Raw genomic sequence first — 26,511 nt, 5'->3', positions numbered from 1 at the left:
GACAGAAAAACAAAGACATTTATGAAACAAATGTCATTTTGCTAGACATCAAAGGAAAATTAGAAAGTTCATCTCTTGGAACTAGGCATAACAGAACCTCTCCAATCTCCCAACAGGATTTATTTAGCTTATAAAATGCAAAATTCAAAAAAATACCATTTAAATAATTACAACCAGCTGAATGCAACTGCAAGCGAACACCAATGATGTTATCATATATTTTGGCTACAAATGTCTACAAACATGTTGATAATAAAATTAGGTTAATAAAACTGATTTTTTACTCAAGTAAAAGAAAGTAATACTAGGATTACATAAGTAAGGCAACTTGCTCTAAACTTCACCAAAACCAAGCTATTTAAAAAGTAAATAGCTACATGGGGGTCTGTTGGGGGGGTGGGGAGTTGGGGAGGGATAGCATGGGGAGAAATGCCAGATATAGGTGAAGGGGAGGGAGGCAGCAAATCATACTGCCACGTATGCACCTATGCAACAACCTTGCATGTATTTCACATGTACCCCAAAACCTAAAATGCAATAAAAAATAAAAATAAAAATAAAAAAAAGTAAATAGCTACTGGGCAGTAGCTCACGCTTATAATGCCAGGCAGATCACCTGAGATCGGGAGTTCAAGACCAGCCTGACCAACATGGAGAAACCCCATCTCTACTAAAAATATCAAATTAGATGGGCATAGTGGTGCATGCCTGTAATCCCAGCTACTCGAGAGGCTGAGGCAGGAAAATCGCTTGAACACAAGAGGCGGAGGTTGCAGTGAGCCAAGATCACACCATTGCACTCCAGCCTGGGCAACAAGAGTGAAACTCTGTCTCAGAGAAAAAAAAAAGTAAAATTAGTTTTTTGGGTTTTGTTGTTGTTTGTTGAGACAGGGTCTCACTCTGTCACTCAGGCTGGAGTGCAGTGGCGAGATCTTGGCTCACTGCAGCCTCAACCTTCCTGGGCCCAGGTGAGCCTCCCACCTCCACCTCCTGAGTAGTTGGGATTACAGGTGTGCCCCACCATGCCTGGTTAATTTTTGTATTTTGAGTAGAGACAGGGTTTTGCCCTGTTGGCCAGGCTGGTCTTGAACTCCTAGCCTCAAGTGATCCTCCCGCCTCGGCTTCCCAAAGTGCTGGGATTACAGGTATGGGCCTAAAATTAGTTTTTAAATCCACTGAAAACCTTTCCTCTGAAAAATGTAATGGACTGAAGGAAGGAGATAAGAAGCAGCCTAGGTACCCGAACAGGGCTAAAGAAATATATTCAATAATGCTGATTAATCTGAAATTGACAATTAACTTCAGAGGAACCCTTAATGCTCCCAACAATCATATCATTAGTTCTCTTTTTCACCATTCTCCTTCTCTCCTAATTATATTATTCTTTCTCTTCTCTCTTCAAACCTCTAGCATCTCCACCCCCATCCTCACTTGTGGCTGATGTCCCACTGTCTATTTCATGACAAGTTAGATACTTCCATCAGTTCCCACTGTAGCATTTGTACATTTCCCTGCATCTGTGCCCATATGCTCTGGCTTTTTTCCTGTATAGGTAAAATGTCACGTACTTTTGGCTAAAGCCAATAGATTAGATCTTACTTATCTCCTTCTCACCTATTCAAGGACACCGAATAGCATCTCCTTCCTCTCCTGAATTATCAGTTCTCCCTTCTTTATTGGATCTTTCCCCAAACCATCCATACATGCTGTTATGTCTGCATAAAGGGAGAAAACTACCTTACACCCAATCGCCCAAACAGCTACTGCCCCTTGCTTTGCTTCTCTTTGAAAGAGATCTGTAATTGCCAGTCTCCAATTTCTCTCCTCTTCTGGCTTGAACACACCCTCCAATCAAGCTGTAGTTATCATTAACTTGTTTGTTAAGGTCACTAGTGATTTCCACAAGGTTAAATCAAATGTCTTAATCTTATCTTACTTGACCTAAATGCAACATCTTATCCAGCTGATCTGCCTTCCTCTTTGCAAAGCTTTATCTAACTTCCTATCACCACATTCTCATGGCTCTCTTCCTCTTTGTCTGGCAGCAGCTTCCCTTAGTTTCCTTGTTGGTTCCTGCCTATCTCCCAACATCAATATTGAAGTGCACTGGGGCTCTGTCCTAGAGCTTCCTCTCTGTTTATACATTTCCACAGTGATCTCATGTAATGCAATGAATTTAAATACTAAATACACTCTATAAGCTGAAGCCTCCCCTAATTCATATCCAGCCCCAATCTCTCCCCTCATTGTGTCTCTTACCTCTGTAACTGCCTGCTTGATACATGTTCTTGAATGTCTAATAAGCATCCCAAACTTAACATGACGTCCCTATCTCCAACCTTTGCTCCTCTCATAAAGTCTTCCCCATGTCAGTTACTGGCAAACCCATCCTTCCAAAGGATCCACCTTTTCCTTCACATGCCACACACATCTAACCTGATTGGCAAATTGGTTTTTAAAAAAACTTCAAAATCTACCCATGATTGGACTGTTTTTCACCCTTCCACTGCTACACCTCTGATCCAAGCAATCATCAGCTCTCACCTGGCAAACTACAATAGCCTCTCAACCTGTTCTTCCTGCTTCTGACCTCACTACCTCCCTCGAAGGTCTATTATTCACAGACCCTTTAAAAGTCATAGTCCGGAGCCCAGATGCAATGGCTCACGCCTGTAATCAGGAGTTCAAGACCAGCCTGACCAACATGGAGAAACCCCCATCTCTAGTAAAAATACAAAACTAGTGGGGCGTGGTGGCAAATGCCTGTAATCCCAGCTACTCGGGAGGCTGAGGCAGGAAAATCGCTTGAACTCAGGAGGTGGAGGTTGCGGTGAGCCGAGATCATGCCATTGCACTCCAGCTTGGGCAACCAGAGCAAAACTCCACCTTAAAAAAAAAAAAAGTCATAGTCCTTATAATGGGCCCCCAAAAGAGGCTCTAGATGATGCCCTAACTCCACCTACCTCTCTGACTCATCTTCAGCTAGTCTTCCTCCATCCCCTACCCTTCTCTGTTCCAGACAAAAATCAGTTTCCTTGTAATAGTTCTTCAACCTGCCAGGCATCCTCACACCTCAAGGGCTTTGCACTTGCTCTTCTTCCCCAAAATATCCATATGGCTTGCTCCCTTGCCTCCGAAGATCTTCATGTTTTCTCAGTGAAGCCCTCATAACTGAAATTGCAAACTCATTCCACCCTACCCTGCACACTCCCTATCCCCACTCCCCTGCTTTATCTCCACAGCACTACTAACAAATCTCATTTCTCACTTATTTTGTTCAGAATTTAAGCTCCATGAGAGAATAGATTTGAGTCTGTTTTAAGGACTGCTATATATCCTCAGCATTTGGAACACTGCCTGGCACAAGAGATGTTCAATTTAAATTTATTGAATTCTCAATCTATTTGACGTTATAAAGAGAAGAAAATAAACTATCAGAATTTCATCATTAACATCATTAAAGCAGGGTTATTTTTAAGGCAGGATGTGCACATTATGGAAGGAAAACAAAACGATCCACTCAGGTATGGGGAAAAATAGACTAACTTCTACTTATATTTATTTTTAACCAGAAAAATGTTCGTATTTAAATAAGCTTTTAGGTATAAAAAATAATAAATGAGAATATTTTATTTAGACTGCCTTCACCTAAGAAAAATAATATATCTTAAACTGTTTCATTCCACAAGCTACAGGGCATATGTTAAAAACAACAACTTCACTCTCAGCACAGGATTATGCTGAAATAGTCATAAGATGTAAATACAATCAAATCCTTCCCCAAAATGTGTTAAACCCATGACCATTTTAGGTAATGTCTCTAGTATTTTAATTTAAGACCAGTTTTTTGTTTTGTTTTGATCATGGCGATGTAAGAGCAAGTAAGAAACTGACACGTTCTTTAGGTTCAAAGTAAAACATTTTTAGAGCATTAAAAAGCTCAAGAGGCAATAATGAAGTCTCCTGCGGGGCATGGTGGCTCACGCCTGTAATCCCAACACTTTGGGAGGCCGAGGTGGGTGGATCACGAGGTCAAGAGATCGAGACCATCCTGGTCAACATAGTGAAACCCCGTCTCTACTAAAAATACAAAAAATTAGCTGGGCATGGTGGAGTGTGCCTGTAATCCCAGCTACTCAGGAGGCTGAGGCAGGAGAATTGCCTGAACCCAGGAGGCGGAGGTTGCGGTGAGCCAAGATCGAGCCATTGCACTCCAGCCTGGGTAACAAGAGCGAAACTCCGTCTCAAAAAAATAAATAAATAAATAATGAGGCCTCCCACTTTGGGAAGTCCGTTAACATGTGACCAGAACAAAAGAGGTTGGTCTTCCTTTTCTAGGAAAAAAGTTAAGATATTAGGGATGAATCACAAGAGTAGAAGAATGAGAAAATAACTAGATGGTAAAATGCCTTGAATTCTGGCCTCTACTCACCTCCATCCTTTAATTTTACCCCAGGTCTTCATGTTTTTAGAAAGCCATAAATTGGGAGATTGAAAAAAAAGAGAGAGCCAGGGCTCAAGAGTCCTAACCCACCACTCCCCAGTTACACAAAGTAGTAGCAGCTCTATATATACTATAAAAAGCTACAGAAGGGCCTCCAAGAGCATATCCCAAAATAGCTTCAAAATCACTCACAGTACACAGTGGCAGAGATAGATATGGCATTTACTTTCTCATCTTCGGTTCACCGTCAAAATCAGAAATTATTCTTTGTAAAGAACGTACATATTAAGCACATCATGTGACCAGATCAAGCCTAGATTTAATCGGAACACATTCTAAAATAAGCTTTTGGGTGTAGGAAACATTATGAAATAGTTCTTATAATGTATGCTCTCAAAAACATTCATAATTATTTCACTAAATTGTGTTGGTTTCCCCAACAAACCCACAACATAAATTGTGGGAGGGAAAAAAGGAATAAAATCCAACCTAAATGAAACAAGCCTCAAATGGCAGCATCTGAAAAAGTCTTAACCACAGAAACTGATGTCAACTTTTTTTCCTAAAAAGGCAAAAACTGGCTAGGAAATAAAATCTTTCCAGCTACTATTCAACGCATGACTAACTAAAATACCTTCTGGTTTTACACTACTCTTTGGTAGAAAGAGAAGTACAGTATGATTTATTTAAGTGAAGAAGTAAAGGGCTAAAATTCCTACTGTTTCATTTATCTTTTTTTTTTTTTGAAACAAGTCTCACTTCGTTGCCCAGGCTGCAGTGCAGTGGCATGATCTCTGCTCACTGCAACCTCTGCCTCCTGGGTTGAAGCAAGTACATCCAGCTAATTTTGCATTTTTAGTAGAGACGGGGTTTCCCCATGTTGGCCAGGCTGGTCTCGAACTCCTGACCTCAAGTGATCCACCCGCCTCGGCTTCTCAAAGTGCTGGGATTACAAGCATGAGTCACTACATCCAGCCTTATTTGTCTTTCTGCACACGACGCCGTGGTTCATGCCTGTTAATATCTGCACTTTGGGAGGCTGAGGCAGACAGGGGAATCACTTGACGCCAGGAGTTCAAGACCAGCCTGGGCAAGCATAGTGAGACCCCATCTCTGAGAAAAAAAAAAGGAGTTGACAAATGACATCACATAGGAAGGCCATAGTTGTTTACAAAAAACAGAGTAACTTTTAGACGCATTTTGTGATCCTATTATGTTTAAAAGCAGTCCAAGGATTGAATCCCAAATACAACTGAGGAGTTTAGGGCCATGCATAACAGAAAGTACTGTAGTCATGTTCAGCAAATTAGTTACTAAAATAGACAAGATGGTAAAGGAGTAGGGTATGGATTTAAACGGTGACAAGATTAAGACTAAAGGAAGGTTATCTCATCTTATAGAATGCATACAATAGTCAATGATACAGATATTTTTAAAAGGAATAAAATATTAGGTAATAAAATACCTAGTATTATCAATAGATCTACTAGGACTTGAAGAACAAACCCCAAAATTGTAACAACTGACACTCTGTCAACCAATCTCTATTAACCAGGACTCTATTTTTTTTGAGTTTAAAAATAATTTGTGCTTAGTATAAAGCAATGTCAGGTCTTAGATGTTTTCTGTAAAGCAATGATTAAATTATATACAGTAAAATTATGGGGTAATAAATTAAATAGTATTATTTAAAAGAGTGTTAATTTGTGTGTGAGAAAAGTTGGTCCAGTTAGTAACTATCTATATACCAGTGCATCCTGTCTACAGTGATTAGGTTTCGCCATTTAGAATATTCTCTGAGACAAAACTGCAATGTATGACCAGTAATATCAACTGTAGATATTTTTTAGCTCATCTTAAACAAGAGCTGTCTGATAACTCAGTAACTGCCAAGTTCATTATTGAAAAATACGTGTTAAAAATTGAGAAGTAAAGGGCTAAAATTCCTACTGTTTATCTTTTTTTTTTTTTTTTGAGACAAGTCTCGCTCCGTTGCCCAGGCTATAGTGCAGTGGCACAATCTCAGCTCACTGCAACCTCTGCCTCCTGGGATATTTAGCAGGAGGATATCATCATTGATACCTACTCTGTATACTCCAAGCTGTCACTACATACTTAAGTGATTCTAAAATATTAACATACAGGTTTCTCAGGAAAGTTGCATGTTATGCACAAAAAAAATTAAATAAAGAAAAAATATACTAAAAATTTATAAAATAAACAGGGTCTCCTTTTTGGGGATCACTAATAAAGCAAGTCAATTCTTCATCATCTACACAATTGTAAATTACTTACAAAAAGCTGCAAGTTCACCCTCTATATGTAAGTGGATATTTTTATTACTTTTTTTGTAGAGATGGGTTGCCCAGGTTGGTCTCAAACTCCTGGCCTCAAGCAATCTTCCTGTCTCAGCCTCCCAAAGCAATGGGATGACAGGTGTGAGCCACCACACTTGGCCCATAAATGAGCATTTAAAAACTGTTACCACCAGCCTTGGCAACATAGCAAGACCCTGTCTCTCCAAAAAACAAAAAATTAGCTGGGCCTGTTGGCATACACCTGTTGTCCTAGCATACGTGGGAGGTTGATGTGGGAGAATTGCCTGAGCCCAGGAGTTCGAGGTTACAGTTAGCTGTGATCATACCACTGCACCTCAGACTGGGTGACACTGAGACCTTGTCTCTTAAAAAAGTTAATTACCATCAATAGACATTTTCGAGTGCATATGCCTTGCTTCATTTTATCTGCAAGCCCTGTGTATTTTGCTACATGATTTTATGTAACATATAACATTCTTAGGAACATATAATGTCTCATCATAGTAAAACTGACTGCCTATTTTCTAGCTGGGATTAGAAACAGAACCAAAGTTTTGCTCTATCTCTCCATTACACTACCTTCCTTACAAATCGTAAGGCCTCCTAGAGATACACTAACATCAAAATGGCTGATGAGTTCTTTTCTCTACAGCACTGCTGTCCAACAGAAATATGATGCAAACCACATAAGTATTTTAAAATTTTCTAGTAGCCACATAAAAAAATTAAAAAGAAAAAGGTAAAATTAATTTTAATATATTTTATCTAACCAAATGTATTCAAAATATTATTTCAACATGAAATCAGTATGAAAATTATTAATGATGTATTTTATCTTTTTTCACGACCTTCAACGCCCACTGTGTGATTTGTAGCACATATTAATTTGAACTAGTCATATTTCAACTACTCAAAAGCCACATGGGATTAGTAACTCCCATAGCAGTCTGGACAGTGAAACACAAGACAATAATGTTATAATGTTACTGCCTGGTCGCTGAGAATGATTTAACTTATTTTATATAATGGGTAAAAAATTTTGTACAGAAACTAAAGCATCACTATTTTCCCTTCAAAAAATTCTATACAAAAAGTAACGTCAGAACGTTTCACATCACTAATAACAGGAATGCATGTAACAAGAGTTACTGTTTGTTACAGTCACAAGATTGTGTTTGAAAAAAATTTGTGGCAATTTCAAAAAACATTAAATGAACAAAAATTAATTCAAACAAGCTAAGTGCATGACAAAAAGTTCACCACTGAGGAACTATTTTAATTTTTACAGTACACACTACCCCCTAGTGGATGAAAGACATCATCTACTTACTTCACCACCTTTCTTTTGTAAATGAAAAAACTGATGCTCCTAAAAGTGATTGTACCCAAGTTTGCTAAAGTTTTTAAACTTTTATTATATGATCACTCCTGCAAAACCAAAGCAAGGTTAGCATCCACCAAAACATGTCCCTGAAAAAGACCTATAGTTATTCCAAAAGCAAATAAAACAAAATAGCTTAAGAAAACTAATAAAGGCGAATCACGCAAAATTATGATGATTTTGTATTTCCTTTCAGCTTTCACCTCTTGTGCCTATCTTGTTCCTAACCATTTAGAGTCCCCCAGATAGGCTAACTGGGACCATGAGAACTTCCTGAAAATGCCTAACCTAAAGTCAAATGGAGAATAATGAATCTGAAGACATGCCCTTCCCTTGTTTTCTTTTCCCCTCTACTCCCACATACTTAAATCTCACAATTTCTTAGGTGGCAGATTCAGAGAAGGAAAAATGGAAGAAGCTATTTCTAAGACTCTGGGTATCAAAGATTAAATCTCAGAGTACTTTAGACCAGGGTATTCCTTTTTTGGGGAAAAGCTTTATTTATGGGTTGACAGGTAACAGGTAGGAAAGTACTCTCTATTCCACTTGAAGTAGTAACAAAGAGATGGGGCCAGGTGACTTGGGCTAGAAATCTCTACATTCTAATTTTTTCCCTCAACCCAAGACCAGATCAATATTTCTGTGAAGTTCACTGAAAAGGGAATGGAGACTTGGGAGCCAGAACTTCGGAAAAACAAAGTAAAGTATATATGATCAGGTTGTATCTCAGGTCTGAATTAGTCTGGAAGTTTCTCCCGTGAACTTTCAGTTTCCTGTTCATTACCACCTCTCCATTTACTGTAACTATGCACAATAACTGCCGGTTTATTTCTCAGACCCTAAATTATTTGAAGAGGGGATCCCCAGCTAGTAAATGGTGGTAAATTCTAAATAAATGCTTGTTCAGTGAACAAATGTCTACAATGCTTAGATGTCACACACAGCTGATGAGGATTACTGTAACTGCTGTGTTACTTGGTAAATGCCATCTCAGGAATAGCATTTAAGATTATTTCAATCACTGACAACGGACAAAAATCAGAATAATGTACTAACAAATTGTCCCGCCAAGAAGAAAAACTGTTAAGCTGAATTCCTTTCTTAGCTACTACCTCCCTCCCCAATTCTTTTGCCCCACTAAACACATCAGGTTGTACTGTAGTTTGTGTATATTTTCCTCACCAGTCTGTAAGCTCCATAAAAGCAGGGACTACATGTAATTATCAAGCACTGCTCCCAGATATGCAGAGAATTAATAAAAGAAAACCTTGGGTAACAATTAAAAACAAACTATGCCAAATACTGACTTAAATGCTATACATGTATTAACTCATTTAATCCTCATACTCATTTTACAAATGAGGAACAAAAAGTAATCAATCAAAGCTAGCAAATGACAGAGACAAGATTCAAATCCAAGCTATTGGGCTCTACTCAGTCTGGCTTCAGAGTCTGTTTCTTAATGTTGATGGTATACACTAGAGATAATTAACTATATAAGCAGTAAATGTCAAATGTTTGGCAGGGACAGTAAACAGCACAGGAGTTAAAAAGGCTATTTTCAACTCTTTATAATCATGAAATGGTGTTTCATGAAAAACGTAAATTTAAGCCATAATGTCATGAATTTTCTTGTTTTTGGACTGGCAAATAGAAAAGTATGGTCTTATTAAAGATGAAATAGAAAAAAAAAACTGCTTTATTTGATTGAAAAATTGTCATATACTATTTTGACCTGGAATTATCTATTAGATGGTAAACCATGTTGCCTGTCTTCGATATTGCATGAAATCAATATGCATTAAAATGTTTCGTGACTGAAATATGAATTTACTTACAAATGTTTGTTCATTGCTTATTTTGTTCATGGCATTGTGGTATTTTTTTTTTTTTTCTGAGACGGAGTTTCACTCTTGTACCCAGGCTGGAGTGCAATGGCGCGATCTCAGCTCACCGCAACCTCCGCCTCCTGGGTTCAGGCAATTCTGCCTCAGCCTCCTGAGTAGCTGGGATTACAGGCACACGCCACTATGCCCAGCTAATTTTTTTTTTTTTTTTTTTGTATTTTTAGTAGAGATGGGGTTTCACTATGTTGACCAGGATGGTCTCGATCTCTTGACCTCATGATCCACCCACCTCGGCCTCCCAAAGTGCTGGGATTACAGGCTTGAGCCACCGCGCCCGGCCAGCACTGTGGTATTAACTAACTAGACGGAAGAGTAAAACTTCCTGGCTTCCAACAGTTTATTTCATGGTGAGTAGTCAAGGTCTTAGAGGGTACAGGAGGTATGAGTTAGGATACTATTATTATATGAAGAGCAGAACCAGATTACAGGGCTATTATGTTGTGTTTATTTCTAAAGACATTTTTTAAGTTTTCTGGAAAGATTAAAAACCTCATCTCCATCTTTTTTCCTCTGTTTTTTGAAAGATTTCCAAATATTGGCATCACAATTAAAGATGGTGTCAACTATTCCTTCATAAAACACTAATGAAGTTCTTGGTGGTAAAAATGTCCTTTGAATATCCAACACTGTAATTAGTAGACCCATGGCAGCTAAGCTTCTTCGTTTTCTATGGTTCCTGATTTGATGAATGACATAACACTTCATTGCCTGAAATTTTTTTAGCACCAGCTCAAAAAATAAAAATAAGACTTTTGTGATTTAAATAATGTAGCTGTCTTTCTGTCTTAATGAACTCTGCATCTGAGGAATGGTTTGACAGTGATGTCTCAGAACGCTGAATGAAAAGGAAGGACCTAGAGCTCAGTAACACAGTTCACTGGGATTGCTGTGTGCCATGGTTCTAAAGGCACTATTAACAAACCCACTGCACATTTTAAGATTCTGGGAGTGGGTATGTAACTTAGTAGGTGAGGTAGGAAATGTTCTTCTGTATTCGTCTTGAATGAAAATTAGGGAAATTTTTTAAAAGCCTGTTTCTAAATCATGAGATTTATTAGCAAAAACTAGTGAACTTGGTTTTTTCTTTAATCCAGCTTTTATGTCAAAAATGATGTAGATTGTGGGGTTTTTTCTTTTATAAAATTTTACTTGGTTTTTCATATTGGTAATTCATTTCAGGTCCTTATGTGTAATTTTAGACATCTGTCTATTTTTGACTATTAAACAATGGTAAATCCTCTACTCGTACGTTCCTTTAGCTCCCACTCCTTAGTATAATGTTGGAGCTGGGAGCTTAAAAAAATTGTAAAAATTTTAAATAACTTGTAGAAAATAGAAAAACTTACCTGTAGTCACACAAAAGGACTGCCTGAAAGCATTTAGAACAAAATGAGATTTGTAGTATGCGTGCAGCACTCCCTGTGCATCATAAGCTAAGAAATAATCCAGTCTGGAGAGAAATGCAGTAGTTACCAATAAGATAGCAACAAAGTTCTAGTGGTAGCATTCTGTGCTTGACATCAACAGTCACACCGCACACACTATATAGAGTGTGTTGCACACAGTGTGAGCAGTGAAATCACCGTGATGTGATTCTGAAGTTTGTTCCTGGCTCCTCTTTTCTTTGGCCCTCCTGAAGAATGTATGAGGTACCTAATAATTCTTAATATGATTTCTGCTTAACTAGCCGAAGTTGGCTTCTGTTGGTTGCTAAAAATAAAGTCTAAACTCAATAGGAAAGGAAGTGAAGAAAAGGTAAGCGTTAACAGACCAGGGCAGGAGGGAGTTAAGGGCTGGTAAAGAAGTTAAGAAGCTAAGTATCTCTTTGGGATTAAATGAGGTCAAAAGAGGAGAGGGTACAAGTCAACTAATCTCTTTATCAAAGAACTTCTACTTAAAAGCTTTTCAAGGAGAAGCTAATTTCACACTAGAAAGTTAAATTCAACTAAGCAGCCTGGTGTACCTGGAGCAGGGGTGGGAGGAAGAAGCTCAAGAGTTAGCACATCTGAATTTAATTCCAATTTTCATTGCATCAATTTGATAAGCGACCATACACAGATCATTTACCTCTCCAGCCTTCTAAAATGTCCCTTGAACATTTAAAGTTTCTTTCTAGCACTAATATTGAACACTTTATCATTATCAGAATGAGCTAAATCTAATTGCTATATGCTTCTTTCTACTGGAAGGTCCCCTTTTGTAACAATATTCTTTAGGCCTGTAATTACTGTTCTAGTGTTCCTTGCTGAAGAAGGATATCATGAACTGTAACACTGGTATTTATGCCAACGTTCAATATCTAAATAAAGAAGAAATTTGTTGCTAAAGGCACCTGCTTTTTTCTCAAGTTCTTTTTTTTCACTTACTGGTTAAAGAAAAACATTAAATAAAATTAGCCCTTCTCCTAATAACCAAAATCCAGTTAACATTCTAGAATGTTTATTTTTTTGTTCTGATAAAGACAAAGCCCTTAAAAACGGTTTAATATGTTTACATTTCTTCACTCATGTGTCACTGTAGCCTGCTTTCTTCAAGGCTGGTTGATTTACAGACAAATGAATATTCTTTAAAAACCATATGGCATAAACAGATACTTTTCCTGACCTACGAGCTAGTGACTATACTAGTATAGCTAACATGTACTACTTATTCAACTCTTCTACTTCAGGTTACTTCTGGTTTCAAATGCAGCAATCACAACAAAATTTAATGCCTGAGGACTCCATAATAGGTAAGGCAAGACAAGAACAGATGAAAGCAGAGCAGTTGAACTTCTCAGTGAAGTAAACAAGTTACATTTCACTCAGATTTGCATTTTCAATCCAACTGTGCTACTAACACAATTTTGTACAAAATCCAAACCATCAGGAAAGAAAAATTAAAATAGTCCTTCACACTCTGCATACTAACTCTGAGATAAATTAGGAAGCATGGAAGCCTGCTGATATTAGATGGTCGTCTCCCTCTCAGTAAGCATCCTCTGGCAGGGCTAACCATACCCCAAAGCTTCAGGAGAGGACCATTCATGATAGTCTGCATAAATGGCGCCCCTTGAAGTTACACAGTGAAAGGGCCTAAATACTTTGGAGTAAAGAATAAACCTTCAATTTAGCAGTTGCAAAAATCAACTTTATTATTACCTAACCCATCGAAAATGGATTACATATATAATTCTAATAAAATCAGAATGTCATTTACCAAAAACATCCCATTTTGCTATCCACTGTTGATGGATAGCAAAATCTATGCCTCACTTCAGAGAGCTATATTTAATGTTATCTATTTTGTGAAACAAATACATAAATGAACAAACCATTTTCCCACATACTAGGGAAGTCATTCAATCTTTTTATGTTTATGGCGAAGTAGCATCTTTGCAAAGTCAGAAAACAGTAATAACTAATGCTATATAAGGCTCAGTATTATGTTAGGGTCTGTTCTTTACACTCTCATCCTTCCAATTACCATAGGGCTAGATTAGTATATTAAGCAGATAAAGAAGCAGAGAGGTCAAATGAGGTTGCCCAAGCTACTATTTGGCAGAGCTAGAAATCAAACTCAGAGACTCAGAGTCTGGTCTCAGATTCTTGCTTCTTTTTTTTTTTTTTTTTTTTTTTTTGAGATGGAGTCTCGCCCTGTCACCCAGGTTGGAGTGCAATGGCATGATCTCAGCTCACCATTGCCTCCCAGGTCCAAGCGAGTCTCCTCCCTCAGCCTCCCGAGTAGCTGAGATTACAGGTGCACTCTACCATACCCAGCTAATTTTTTGTATCTTTAGTAAAGACAGGGTTTCACCATGTTGGCCAGGCTGGTCTTGAACTCCTGACCTTGTGATCTGCCCGGGCTCCAGTCTTAAGAGATCCAGCTGGACTAAATAACTGTGCCGAGGTTATAGGTGTGAGCCACCGTGCGCAGCCTGGCTTCATATTCTTAGTTCCTGCCATATATAACCACACATTTCATATTCCCTAAATCAGTGTTGTGCTCTAGAGAATTACGAAGTAAGGCTGGCTGAGCCATAAAACATTATTTTAGTCATAAAAAGCAGTATTTCTACCATCTTGAAAGTCAACTGTCAGTTAAGAGGTCAGCAACAGACTAGAGTAGGAGTGAACCTTCTGTAAGCCATCCCTTACATACTTTGTTACCTTACTGTCTCTCTAACTAAACCAGTTCCTAGAGGTCAAGGCCTGGGTCTAATGTTTGCAGCCCCAATGCTGGACACCACAGTGTGTCTCACATTCCTTACCGGTTAAAGAACAGATCAACTGCAGAACAACTGAGACCAACCCCACAGAGGAAAGAAAATTACTGACTGGGTAAAAAGGAAATTCATGAACTTCCAAAAATGATAAGCCTAACCAGGTAGTGGCTGTAAAGGGCAGGAGTATGCAGAAAAAAAACTTGTAAGTCTCCAAACCCAATCTTTACAAACTATTTCACACTTCTGTCCAAAAGCCTTAGCTTTGACACTATCCCTACAGATCAGACACTTAAATGAACCAAATATGAAGCACCAGAGATACAAGCCTTATCTTTCTTTTGCCCCTCTAGGCAGCTTCAACAATCTAATAAGGTCCTTCCCCTTCCCCTTAAAAAAAAAATCTAATAAGCACTTTCCTCAATTTAAAAAATGATCATTCCCTCAATACTTACAAGTTGACACATTAAAAGATTCTTCCACCTACCTCAAGGTTTTGGGAAGAATCTGAAACAGCTTGGTTAGAGACTTTACTATTTCACAGATTATCGCCGGGCGCGGTGGCTCACTCCTGTAATCCCAGGGTGGAAGCAATTCTCCCACCTCAGCCTCCCAAGTAGCTGGGATTACAAGTGTGTGCCACCACACCTGGCTAATTTTTTGTATTTTTAGTAGAGACAAGGTTTCACCACATAGGCCAGGCTGGTCTCTAACTCCTGACCTCAAGAGATCGGCCTGCCTTGGCCTCCCAAAGGGCTGGAATTACAGGCATTAGCCACTGTGTCCAGCCACAAGACAATTCTTATTCCAATGTGGCCAAGGGAAGCCAAAAGGTTGGAAACCCTGTTCTAAAGCAATGCAGGCTTCAAATGTGACTAGTTTTATGAGAGTCAATACAGATTACCTATCTCCTAAAAATTCTACCTTGCTTCCCTTCAGCACTGTCACTTAATAAGAGATTTTATTTAGAAAATGCTTCAGCTAAAATATTTACAAAGGAATGAAGTACTAATATATGCTACGATATACGTGAACCTGGAAAACATGCTAAATGAAAGAAGCCAGACAGAAAAGGCCACAGACAGTATGATTCCATTTACATGAAGTGTGTAGAATAGGAAAATCCATAGAATCAGAGAGCAGATAAATGGTTACCAGGGGCTAGGGAAGTGAGGGTAGAGTGCTAATGGGTACAGAGTCTTTCTTTTTGGGGTGACAAAAATCTTCTGGAATTAGCAAGTGATGATGTTGCTTGCACTACTTCGTGAATATATTTTTAAAAAATCACTAAACTGTACACTTTGGGTGAATTTTATGGTATGAGAATTACACCTCAAAAAAAAAGCATTTGAGTTTTCCTTCTATTTTCAAAGAGATTTTGGCATCTTACCTATGAATTAGAGATCAGAATAGTAAAAGTGAAGGGGAAATAATTTAGTACTATCTATTATTTAACTATTTAGTATACAACATATTCAGCATGTTAACAAAGTTTTATTTAGTTTTTTGAGACAGGGTGTTGCTGTATTGCACAGGCTGGAGTACAGTGGCACAATCTTGGCTCACTGCAGCCTCAACCTCCCAGGCTCAAGTGATCCTCCCATTTCAGCCTCCCAACCAGTAGCTGGGACTACAGATATGTGCCACTACGCCTGGCTAATTTTGTATTTTTTTTTGTAGAGATGGGGTTTTTCCATGCTGCCCAGGCTGTTCTCGAACCCCTGGACTCAAGCAACCTATGTGACTCAGCCTCCCAAAGTGCTGGGATCACAGGCATGAGCCACCACACCCAACCAGCAGAATTTTAGTAATGAATATATATTCATGAACTACACTTCTAAAGAAAGGAAACTTCAAATTAAAAGATTGCTTTTGAAGCTAAGTATCTGCGATCCAAGCACAGACATGCTGACTCACGTTACACAGTCTTAGCACTACTCAAATATCTCCCTGGGTTTGGTATGTCTAACCTAGATGACATTCTACTCCCCTACCCTACTTTTCTACTTATGCGTCAATATTCAGCTTAAATATCACCCTCTAAAAACCTTTCCCTAAACCAATCTTGAGGGTTTTCCAGGCCAGGCTGTCACTTCTTTGGTGTTCCCAGTGATGCCTTTGTATTCCATATACAAAGCTGCGCTAGTTGTATCATTTTACTTTTGTCACCCATTCTACCTATCTTTCTTTGCATTGAAGCCAAGCACACACATGACCAGTGTCTCTGCAAAGTGTACACTAAAATCATCTGGAGCTCTTAAAACAACAAAAATATGTTGGGCTGGCAAAGTTAAATTTACAACTATTCCCAGATAATTCCAATGCATAACCATGAACTAAGTACTCAGACTAGAAACAAGTGTTCAGAGAAAATATCCTGTAGATTCTTGTCTTGGCATTGTTGTCAATACATCAGCAGCCCTGCCAATTAAACTGGGAGAAGAAATAGGCAAGGTTTGGCCAAGTACTTCTCTAATCACAGTCAGTGCAGGCCCCTGAATAGAGCTTGCAGCACCTGTAGTTTAACCCAAACCACAACAATAAAAACAAGGTGCTTTATTAGCAAGTGTAGCCTGGGAACCGTGGCTCATGCCTACAATCCCAGTACTTTGTGAGGCCGAAGCAGGAGGATTACAAGGTTAGAAGTTCGAGACCAGCCTGGCCAACATGATGAAACCCTGTCTCTACTAAAAATAGCAAAAATTAGCTGGGTGTGGTGGTGGGCACCCGTAATCCCAGCTACTCGGGAGGCTGAGGGAGGAGAATTGCTTGAACCTGGGAAGTAGAGGTTGCAGTGAGTTGAGATCCTAACACTGCACTCCAGCCTGGGTGACAGAGCGAGACTTCATCTCGGGAAAAAAAAGAAGAAAAGAAAAAGTGTTAGTATGAGTAGCTTTTACAGCTAAAGGTAAGAAACATCAAGATTTATAGCTGTAAATCTCTGTGCCTCCAACTGTGAAAAGAAATGATTTTTTTTATTAGGGTTAAAAGCAAGAATTTTATGTGCTGTATTATTCCTTACTCAGTCAGATACAAATCTCCTCCTTCAATTGAAAACACAAAACTTGACTTGATATATAAATGAATGCAAGATATAATGGAGCTGAAATATTCCTATTGCCTAGTATTTACTATATTATACCTTTAATCATTATATTTTAGAGTATACTCCTTCTGCTTATTTAAAAAAAAAAAAGGTTAACTGTAAAGCAGGTTCAGGCAGGTCCTTCAGGGGGTATTCCAGAAGGTATTGTTGTCATAGGAGATGATAGATCCATGTATGTTTACTGCCACCTGAAGACCTTCAAGTGGGACAAGAGGAGTTGGAAGACAGTAATACTGATGATCCTGAATAAGCCTAGTGTGTGTGTGTCTGTCTCTTAGTTTTTCACAAAAAAGTTATTTAAAAAAAGATTATAATAGGGAAAAAAAGCTTACAGGATATAAAGAAAAAATATTTTTGCACAGCTGTATAATGTGTGTTTTAAGCTAAATGTTAATACAAAAGTTAAAAACATTAAAATTTATAAAATAAAAAAGTGACAGTTACAGTAAGCCAAAGTTTACTACTGAAGAAACATTTAAAAAAATTAATGTTTTGGTGTAGCCTAAGTGTACAATGCTTACATAGTCTATCGTAGTGTACAGTAATGTCACAGGCCTTCAAATCCACTCACTCACTGACCTCCAGTTCTGCAAGCTCCCTTCATGGTAAGTGCCCTATACAGGTATACCATTTTTTATCTTTTTTTTTTTTTTGGAGACGCAGTCCCACCCTGTTGCCAAGCTAGAATGCAGTGGCGATCTCGCTCAATGCAACCTCCGCCTCCAAGAGATTTTCTTGCCTCAGACTCCAAGTAGCTGAGACTATAGGCACACATCACCACACCCAGCCAAGTTTTGTGTTTTTAGTAGAGATGGGGTTTCACAATGTTGGCTAGGGTGGTCTCGATCTCTTGACCTCGTGATCCGCCCACCTCAGCCTCCCAAAGTGCTGGGACTGCAGGTGTGAGCCACCACGCCTGGCCCATTTTTTATCTTTTATATCATATTTTTACTGTACCTTTCCTATTGTGATACACCAATACCACTGTATTACAAATGCCTAAAGTATTCAGTACAATAACATGCTATATAGGTTCGTAGCCTAGGATCAACTGACTATACCATACAGCCTAAGTGTGTAGTAGGCTACAATATCTAGGTTTGCATAAATACACTCTATGATGTTTGCACAATAATGAAATTGCCTATGGCACATTTCTCTGCAAGTATCTCCATCATTCAGTGATTCAAGACTGTATATTTTACTGGTAAGAAAGAGTAGTAAAGAGTCCCTCCTCACCAGAACCACAAACTTCCTCAAATCCAGGACTGGGTGGGTGGGGAGGCAGAGGAAAAGAATATGCTATCCAGACCAGATGCATTCTATCTTAAGGTGAACTGTATTATTAAACAGGGTCTCATGTTTGTAAGAAAGCCTCTAATTAAATTACAGTAAACTTCTGATTAAAAAAAAACAAGAAAGTGGCAGGCTCAGCGGTTCACACCTATAATCCCAGCACTTTGGGAGGCTGAGGATCACTTGAGCCCAGGAGTTCAAAACCAGCCTGGGCAACACAGGGAGACCCTGTCTCTACATTATGCATATACTTTTAATATTACTTAAGTATGGTAGTGCATGCCTGTGGTCCGAGCTACTTGGTAGGCTGAGATGGGAAGGTGAGGCTGCAGTGAGCCATGATCATGCCACTGCACTTCCAGCCTAGGCAACACACTGAGACCCTGTCTTAAAACAAACAAACAAACAAACAAACAACAACAACAAAAAAAACCACAACTCCAAAACAAGAAAGCTAAGCACTTAGATCCTGTTCTTAAACATGTTTCCACTTCATGTGTCAAAATAAAAATACATGCATTGCCAGTTATTATCTAGGGACAGATATGTTCTGGCGTATTCTATCCTAAGTACCCAGTTTACAGAACTAGACCACCTGGGTTTAAAGCACAGATCTACAAACTACTAAATCCCTCTGTGCAGGTTTCCATAGCTGTAAAATAGAGATAATACTACTATCCATACATCATAAAACTGCTATTAGAATTAAGTAAATTAATGCATGTGACATGCTTAGAACAGTGCTTAGAATAGAAGATGTCTATTTTTACATAATAAAAACTATATGACCAACCTCACTTCAGGAACAGTTCCCACAGTGCATGCTGGTGAATAATTCACAGACTAAATATGAATTTCACAATTAGAAATACTTTGTTTGCCTAACAGTTTTTGATGCGATCTCTTTGAACACAGTCATTAAACAGTTATAATTCTGCTTGACAAGACTGATTGTATTATCCAACACATACTATAATTCTAGACTATGCCATGCTTTCTGTCTCTCCTTCCAGCTTCCATATCTGCTGCCCCATGTGCCCAAAACTCACTCACACTCCCTCCTTCTCTTGGTCAGGCCAACTCTTATTCTTTGAGTTTAAAAACACTTTCTCAACAGATACTTTTCCTTCATCCTTAGACTATGGTAAATCCTTTGCATTCCTCTTTTATAACACATCTTACCGTAATTTCTTGTTTCAGGACTATGTCTTCGATTACACAGGGATGCCTTTCTTGTTCACTTGGATTACTGCTAAACACATATTATGCATTCAGTGAATGTCCAAGTAATTGAACTAAAACACATCTTATGAATGACAAATCACAAGGTTACAGAAAACTGAAATTTGGCAATGGGCTCTCCCTAGGTTACTAAAACCACTTTGTCCCTGCCTCATACATAGTAACATGGTAATCCAGTTGTCTTTAAGAGTCACAAAAAAACCAACTACTTACTAACATTTTCCTGAGTATAAATTATAAAGGAATCTGAAGAAAGTTGTAGAGCAACAAAAAAATCACCAATGGTCTCATGACATAAATTTCTTAAATTTCTTTCTAGTGTTTCCTTAACTACAATGCCTTCAATCCCTAGAACTGTAAAGACTTTGAAAATACAAATTTATTTGCCCAAACTAACCAAACTGACAGAGACATAATGTGAAGGTATTGAAAACTAAAAAAAAACTGAAAATCTAAAAACATAGTCTTTTTTTTTTTTTTTTTTTGAGAGGGAGTCTCACTGTCACCCAGGCTGGAGTGCAGTGGCTCAATTGCTCACTGCAACTTCTCCCTCCCGAGTTAAGTGATTCTCCTGCCTCAGCCTCCCGAGTAGCTGTGATTACAGGCACACGCCACCACACCCAGCTAATTTTTTTGTATTTTTAGTAGAGATGGGGTTTCACCATGTTGGCCAGACTGGTCTCGAACTCCTGATCTTAGGCGATCTGCCTGCCTTGGCCTCCCAAAGTGCTGGGATTACAGGCCGAGCCGCCAATTTTTTGTAATGCAAAATATGTCAGCCTTAGATTCTGAAACCAGTGTCTAAAATTACTTTAAATTACAGTAAAATCCTAATTATTCAGAAGCATCTCAGTTACTGGTCAATTCAGAACTGTACTCAAGAAATTTCAGAATAGCTTCATTCAGGATTTTTAAAGAATATAAAATGCCCCCAATGGTGTCATGTAGCCCTTGAAAGAATGAATAATAATTATTTCTGCTGATTCTGAGGGCTCTTAACCAATTATCCAGTTCCTCTAACCATACAGTCATGTTTCTGCCACCAAAGACCCTGGGGCCACCAATCACTTAACTTGGGAAGAAATTTTAAAAGCTGCTAAGATTTTAGCTGAAGTTATAAGATTCCCTATTATTTGATAAATGGTATATCCACGGTAATTCCTTCATATACTACATTTGCAAAGAAATTTTCAACTTTATAATGAAACAACAGTCCAACTCATTTTTCACATACACACATAAGAATTTTTTCTTGATATAGCATTACTACATACACTATGCCTCTCAGATTTATTTTGTTTTTAGAAAGTAATACTGTGAGCTGGGCGTGGTGACTTACACCTGTAATCCCAGTACATTGGGAGGCCAAGGCAGGCGGTCAGGAGACTGAGACCATCCTAACACGGTGAAACCCTGTCTCTACAAAAAATACAAAAATTTGCCGGGTGTGGTAGCACAATGCCTGTGGTCCAGCTACTCAGGGAGGCTGAGACAGGAGAATTGCTTGAACCTGGGAGGCAAAGGTTGCAGTGAGCCAAGATCGCGCCACCACACTCCAGCCCAGGCAACAAAGTGAAGACTCTGTCTCAAAAACAAAAAATAGTAACACTGTATAAGATACAAATAAGGCACCTACATCAGAACAATGATAACTACAATTGTAATGTCAAAAGCCTCTGCTGAATGCTTCTGTCCTCATTTCCTTGTTTCTAGTATTTTTCTATAGCACATAGGCATCCATAATTCATTATAACAGAAAATATGTGTTCAGAATCCATACAACTTGAATCTGTAGCATATTTTCTTCTTAAATCCATTTATACAAAGGTAAACTATCCTATAAGGTATAGGGAAAAAAGAAGTACTGAACTGCACATCAGGAATCTGGTCATCCAACTTCTTTGGCCTACAAATTCCTCACCAGAGAAAGAAAAGGACAGAACAGATGTTCTCTAATATGTAAAACTCTGGTTTTAAGAATGGTCATTAACATGTGTGGAAAAAACTCCAAACTTCAGCAAAGCAAATGCATAACATTTCTGGTCATAGTCTTTAGCACAGTGAATACTAAAGTGTTTGATAATTTGGCAAAACTCAACTTCAACTGTGCATGAGTTGATCAATCTGGACTAAAGGAACTGCTTGACACAGAGGAACTTGAAAAATAATACTGAACTCAATGCTATTTTTAACTTACTTTCAGTTATGTTCACATTTCATAATCAAAACATTAGATAGTATATTAAAACAGTATCTTTAGAGCCTGAAAGTTTAATCACTACCAAAGGCAGTCCAGGGATTCTTAACGTGGAACACATGGAGACCTAGGGAATCTACAAATAAACTTGGCAAGCATCTGAATCCCCAGAGTCATAAGTTAAAAAAATAGATTCTTTTCCTAGGAAGAGGTCAGAAAATTCTTAAGTGAGTCAACTGAAAGAACTAAAGAACCACACTGTTTCTGGCCAAATTTTTACAAGTTTTCTGGTTTGTTTTTTTTTTAATTCCAAAGGTGATCTTAATTACAATTAATAACAAATCCATCTTCATCATAGTAAGATTTTTTATTTATTTATTTTTTAGAGACAGGGTCTTGCCTCTATTACCCAGGCTGGGGTGCAGTGGTGCATAGTTCACTGCAGCCTCAGCCTTCTGGCTTCAAGTGAACCTCTTGCCTCGGTCTCCTGTTAGGATTACAGCATGAACCACCATGCCTGGCTAACTTCCCCTCCCCCCACCCAGAGGTAGATAATTTTTAAAACATCATGGTAAGTTTTTCATGCTTTTAGTTGGAAAAAACTACTATCAGCCAAGGATTTTCAGGACTTAAAAACAACAGGTGAGTTTTCTAAATCACTTTTCTTACTCAATAATAATAATAATAATAACTTATGCACTAGAATATCTATTAAATGAGTGGCTTTTAAATAGTAATAGGAAAAAATAATGCATGTACTTTTTAAAATCCTATTAAAAAAGTAAACTCAAGTCTCAACGTAAAATCAGACTGTATCCAATTTTTAAGAATCTGAAGCTAAATCACACCAAATAGAAAAGTCCGTTTTTCCAGTGCAGTTCAGCCTGGGTGACAGAGACCTTGTCTCAAAAAATTAATTAATTAAAGGTTTTTTTTTTGTTTTAAAACAGAGTCTCATCCTGTTGCCCAGGCTGGAGTACAATGGCACAATCTCGGCTCACTGCAACCTCCGCCACCTGAGTTCAAACGATTCTCCTGCCTCAGCTTTCTGAGTAACCGCGATTACAGGCACCTGCCACCATGCCCAGCAAATTTTTTTTTTAGTAGAGACGGGGTTTCACAATGTCGGCCAGGCTGGTCTCAAACTCCTAATCTTGTAATCTGCCTGCCTCAGCCTCCCAAAGTGCTGGGATTACAATTACATGGTTTTTGTTGTTGTTTTTTTTTTTTTTGAGACAGAGTCTTGCTCTTGTTGCCCAGGCTGGAGTGCAATGGCACAATCTCAGCTCACTGCAACCTCCACTTCCCAGGTTCAAGTGATTCTCCTGCCTCAGCCTCCCGAGTAGCTGGGATTACGGGCGTGTGCCACCACGCTCAGCTAATTTTTTAGTAGAGATGGGGTTTCATCATGCTGGCCAGGCTGGTCTCGAACTCCTGGCCTCATGATCCACCCACCTCAGCCTCCCAAAGTGCTGAGATTACAGGCGTGAGTCACCTCGTCCGGCCGTATTTGTTTTAAGTAAATTTTTCAGCACCATAGAAAAGGGGCCAGTGGGAGAGGAAGACGAAAAGTAAATTTTGGGAATGACTGGTACAATTCTAATTTCAGCAGGCTGGCTCACTAGGTTTTAATCAAATAAGTCAACCCCTAAGGTAAGGTAACTACTTTTCCCCAAGGCAATATTTTATCATTTTCATTATTATTATTATTATTTTGAGACAAGGTCTCGCTCTGTCACCCAGGCTGGAGTGCAGTGGCGCGATCTAGGCTCACTGCAGGCTCAACTTTGTGGACCAAACTGATCCTCCCACCTCAGTCTCCTGAGTAGCTAGGACTAAAGATGTGTGTCACAACCTGGCTAATTTTTGTTTTATTTTTTGTAGAGACAAGGTCTCACTATGTTGTGCAAGCCAGTCTCAAATTCTTGGGCTCAAGGGATCCTCCTGCCTCAGCCTCCTAAACTACTGAGATTATAGGCATGAGCCACAGCACCCAGCCCTCATGATTTATTTTGAAAAGACGATTAAAGGAATGTCCATCACTATACCAATATAACATGTAAAGCTGAAACAGATTTGGTTTTGACCAAGGACATAACTATACCTCTCATTTATCGGTTCCTGAAAGTGATTCTTCTTTATGACAGAATTATGGAAAACTTCTCATTTGAGGGATATTTTAGGTACCTCTTAACCTTTATGACTTTAAGCTTTAACTGTTCACTTTTTTTTGGTGGAGACAGAGGTCTTGCTATGTTCCTCAGGCTGGTCCCAAACTCCTGGCTTCAAGCAATCCTTGGGCTTCAGTCTCCCAAAGAGCTGTTATTATAGGTGTGAGCCACTGAGCCCAGCTTCAGTCACTTTTATTGGCTAAAAGAGCTTTGTTTCAGGAAATAAGGCAGAAAAACAAAACTTAACGTTCTAGCTAAAAACACAACTACCAAGACTCACACCTGTGCAAAATACCATACATAAAAAACTTCATTACAGCATCGTTTATATAACACAATTTAGGAAATGATCTAAAAGTTATGAATAAGCAATTAGTTACAGCAAAGTCTAGGCCAGGCACAGTGGCTCATGCCTGTAACTCTAGCACTTTGGGAGGCCAAGGTGGAAGAATCATTTGAGCCTAGGAGCTCAAGAACAGCCTAGGCAACATGACAAGACCCCATCTCTATTGAAAAAGTATTAAAATTTCCAAGATTAAAAAAATAAAATAAAGTCTAACCACAAGATTTCATTAAACAGCCCTCTGAAAAAATGAGCCAAAGCTGGCCACTATGGTGCATGCCTGTAATCCCAGCTACTGGAGGCTGAAGGTAGAGGATCACCTGATAAAAGGAGTTTGAGGTAGTATATGGTGTACTATGAACACGCCTGTGAAAAGTGAAAAGTAACTGCACTCTAAGCTGGGCAAAAGTGGCAGTCTGTCTCTTTAAAAAAAAAAAAGTCAACTTGAAGCTACATAGGTGGTTAGAGGAGGCGAGAAGAGTATCAGGGTATTTGCAGGAGAAGGAGAAGACGCCTAACTTATAGCACAAAGTTGCTCTAGTCTTTCTGTAAGGATACACAATAAAAATAGTGGTTGAAGCCAGGCACAGTTGCTCATACCTGTAATCCTAACACTTTGGGAGGCTAAGGCGGGTGGATCACTTGAGGAATTTGAGACCAGCATGGCCAACATGGTGAATCCCCATCTCTCCTAAATATACAAAAATTAGCTGGGCATGGTGGTGCATGCCTGTAGTCCCAGCTACCTGGGAGACTGAGGCAGAATTGCTTGAACTTGGGAGATGGAGACTGCAATGACCCAAGATCATACCACTGTACTCCAGCCTGGAAGACAGAGGGAGACTACATCTCAAAAAACAAACACAAATAGTGGTTGTCTAAGCAGGGGAACTGGAATGCTGAAGGACAGATGAGGGATTCTCTATGTATCCTTCAGAGCCTTTCAAATGTGCTCTATGTGTGCTTTCCTAGTTAATAACATAAAAGATACATAACAGAATAGGCACACACACACACAAAAATAATGTAAAAGATTTATATGTCTTGTTTTTAAATGAGCTTATGAGTGGAAACTGAGACTAATTTTAACTTAGCTCAGACATTGGTTCAGACAGAATACAGTAAACAGTAACAATTTCAAATTATGATATAGAATAACAACTCTCCTAAAACTTTCTTCCAAAGAGATTAAGGCTCATCTATTCAGTTAGTCAATTAATATTTCAGTATCTACTATGCACCAAGGATTGGTCCAGGCATGAATGAGCAATGCCCAGAACACCCAAGAGTCCCTAATTTCATGAAGGTTTAATGGGGAATAGAGAGACATGAACAGTAAATAACATAACTTTGAAAAGTAATAAGCACTACACAGAAGAAAGGGAGATAGGAGGATCAAATTGCAGGAGAGGAAAAAGGGAAACTGGTTTATATGGTACAGGTTAGGTAGAGGATACAACATATGAGCTACGAACGGAACAACTGGACAAAACAAGCAATGCAATAAACAGGAGGAAAGCCTGGTGACTGGAATCAGCTCAACCACTTATTGTTCAGGGTACGGCAAAACAACAGTGTGGCTACAGTGGAGTGACTCAAGGAGAGAAGTGCAGATGAGCTCAGAGGTAGGCAGATCCCAGATGAATGTAGGGCCTTATAGCTAGTGGGGGGAAAAGGCAAGATTCTAATTTAAGTGTGATGGAGAACCTCTACAGAGTTTTTAGCAGGGGAGTAACATGTTCTATATTTTAAGAAGATAACACTAGCTGCTGCTCCAAAGTAGGCTAATACGCAGGCCAGGGAGTAAGTGATGGAAGTGAACAGAGGTTTGAAAGAAACAGAGGGAAAGTGTCTGATTGAGTATATATATATTCAAAGCGGAACCTACAGAATTTGCTACTGGAT

The 26,511-nt window shown here is 38.8% G+C and overlaps 1 protein-coding gene across 1 annotated transcript in view; it reads right to left on the bottom strand.

Moving 5' to 3' along the window:
- The window catches only part of UBE2N (ubiquitin conjugating enzyme E2 N), a 35,344-nt gene that overhangs the window by 5,257 nt on the left and 3,576 nt on the right, over positions 1–26,511 (bottom strand). The window lies entirely within an intron of this gene.

Source organism: Aotus nancymaae, unplaced genomic scaffold (assembly GCF_030222135.1).
Source record: "Aotus nancymaae isolate 86718 unplaced genomic scaffold, 86718_ANA_hifiasm-v0.15.2.pri h1tg000016l, whole genome shotgun sequence".
Taxonomy (NCBI): Eukaryota; Metazoa; Chordata; class Mammalia; order Primates; family Aotidae; genus Aotus; species Aotus nancymaae.
Note: the sequence above shows the minus strand (reverse complement) of the source record. Positions and strands in the feature narration are given on the sequence as shown.